This window comes from Marmota marmota, unplaced genomic scaffold (genome assembly GCF_001458135.2).
Source record: "Marmota marmota marmota unplaced genomic scaffold, marMar, whole genome shotgun sequence".
Classification (NCBI taxonomy): domain Eukaryota; kingdom Metazoa; phylum Chordata; class Mammalia; order Rodentia; family Sciuridae; genus Marmota; species Marmota marmota.
Genome location: NW_026000108.1, coordinates 30661122 through 30664011, shown reverse-complemented (window position 1 = coordinate 30664011; position 2890 = coordinate 30661122).

The window sequence follows — 2890 nt, the reverse complement described above, 5'->3', positions numbered from 1 at the left end:
TCATACCATGTAATCAACAATTGGGGAAATACTTATTTCAATGAATGAATCAATGGTTTTTAAAATTTCATGTAAGAACAACCCATTTGTAAACTGAAATCCTACATGAAAGGATTACATATAAAGAAGATAAAAGTAGAACAGCTCTGATTAGAAGGAGAGGGATAAGAGAGACCCAGAGCCCTGCATTTAACCTTCCACTTCTTCTCTTTTCTAACAGACTCTGACAAACCTCCAGAGAAATTTAAGGCTCTAAGAAACAAAATTTGAAAACTGGTTTGGGGCTGGAGGTATAGCTCAGCGGTAGAGCATGTGCTTAGCATGTGTGAGACCCTGGGTTCAATCGCCTGTACCACAAAAAACAAAAACAAACAAACTACATCAGCAGTTCTTAAATTTTTGGTCTCAGAAATCTCAAGTTTAAAAGCTGAAGACTACAAAAAGGTTTTTTTGGATGAGCTGTATCTGTTTACCATATTAAAAATGAAAAGTGACAAATTATGAAAAATATAAACTCCTTTTTTAAAAAAAAAAAAGAGAGAGAGAATTATTTTTTTAGTTTTCGGCAGACCCAACATCTTTGTTTGTATGTGGTGCCAGGTGAGCGCGCTACCGCTTGAGCTACATCCCCAGCCCCACGTAAACTCCTTTAAATCAACAATAACTATACATGTTTTATGCAAAATTACTATATTCTTCAAAAATATTTAGTAAGAAGACTGACCATTGTATTTTTTCTAGATCTCTAATATCTGACTGAAAAGACAGCTGGATTTTTATTTCTGCTGCTGTATTTATCTGTTACAACACAATATAACCTCTGAAAAATTCCACTGTACACTTGTGAGAGAATGAGAGTGAAAAAAGCAAATAGTATATTATTATCAAGAAGGTGTTTTGACCTTGTGGATCTTCTAAAAAGGCCCCAGGAACTGTTAGGGAACCCCTAGTTTAGAGTTTGAGAAGTACTGTCCTGGATTCAATGGTCCATTCTAGCTAGTATTGATATTCTAATTTAATTTGAGATTCTATTGACTGTTTTGAAAATTATTATTAAAAAAAAATAACAACAAAGAGGGCTGGGGTTATGGCTCAGTGGTAGAATGCTTGCTTAGCATGTGTGAGGCACTGGGTTCCATTCTCAGCACCACATATAAATAAATAAAATGAAGGTCCATCAACAACTAAAATAAATATATATATGCACACGCACATATGTGTGTGTGTGTGTGCAAAGAATGTTAGGTGAACACTATGCAAAAAAATATTTTTTTGATTGAACCCAGGGTCTCACACCTACTAAAAAACGTTGTCTTCAAAATAAAGGGAAGAATAGGTTTATTCTAACAACACAAAATTAAATCAATGCTAAATTCAAAAAGATACCTCTACTATATTATTTGTCTCATGCATTGCAGTGGCTTGTAAGCACATGAGCTTTGGAAGAATGAACTGAAATCAGTCCATTTTGCATCTTCTGCCTTTAGGATAGTGTCTGACCCGTAGTCAGCCCTTAATAAATATTTATTGAATGAATGAACTGGATTGAATGTACAAAGCCTACATAGTCTATCACACTTTCTACAATTTGCAGCAAGTTATAATTAACATTCAACAATTTTCTTAAAAGTTATCACCATGATCCCATTAAGAAAATCACAATCCACATGATAGTTTAATGTACCTTCATAAGTTATTGTTTTTTTTGGGGGGGGGGCGCTGGACCACTGAGCCACATCCCCAGTCCTACTTGATTTAGAGACAGGGTCTCATGAAGGGATCCTTCATAAGTTTTTAATCACTCTTCTCATGAGTTACAAGTCATGCGCTGCATTAACTCTCACAATAGTCAAGGACTGACCCCATACATCAGGATGGTAGTCCTGTAAGATTATATTGCCTACTGACACAGCCGGCTTAGTATGTCTAAGTATACTCTATGATGTTTACACAATGAAAGTGCCTAAGGACACATTTCTCAGAAAGTATCCTCATCGTTATCGGATGCATGACTGTATTTAAAAACCTTTCGACTTCCAAGTACAGATTACGTCACCTGATGTAATTCATTTAATTAGGGAAATAAAAAAAAAAAAAAAACTATGACTATGCTTGATTTTTTCCCTTCTAAGATTTGAGGCTTAAAATGATCTCGGAGTAGCGAAAGAAACAGGAACTGCCCTTCACATTAAGAGTGGGCGGGCTCCATACTTTAATTTTCCTCTTTCTCAGACACTTACACATTGCTTACTGCCGGCTATGTATCATGCACAGACACCCCAGGGTCTGAGTTTGGCTGTATGGAAAATTCGCCTGGAGGGCGTGGGTGTCCGGCTTCGCCTGCCAAGGACTGGGCGGGGACACTAAGTGGTCCAGTCATTACGGAACTCAGCGCCTCCTTCCCAGACGCGGCGGTCGAGCGGGACGTGACTAAACCTTGGGCCGCGGGCCCAGAGGGCGCAGCAGACCCAGGGCCTGGAGGGTTGGAAGGGGAGTAATCCACCCTCTGGGACCACGCCACACGGTCTAGGAAGCTGCACAGGAGGACAGCGCTCCAGCAGTAGGGGAGACCGGAAAGGGGGCAGGACCTTCCGGTCGCCTCGGCCCGCAACACTCTTCCCCCCTCCCCGGAGTCCCCGGAAGCCCACTGCTTGGCTGACACAGTCTCCCGCTTCAGCGCCGACTGCTAGTACAGCGAAGCAGGGGCAGAGGGTCGGCCTCCGGACTATCCAGAAGACAAAAAGAGCACTAGACCTCCTACACGCAGCAGCCTAGCTAGCGTGCTAGCACAGTCGCGGGAGGGGTGGGGCCGCTGAGCTGGCCTGTGCGGATTCGCCCGAGCTGTCGTGGGCGGGACCTCCCGCCCCGCCTCGCCCCGCCCCTGCGCCCT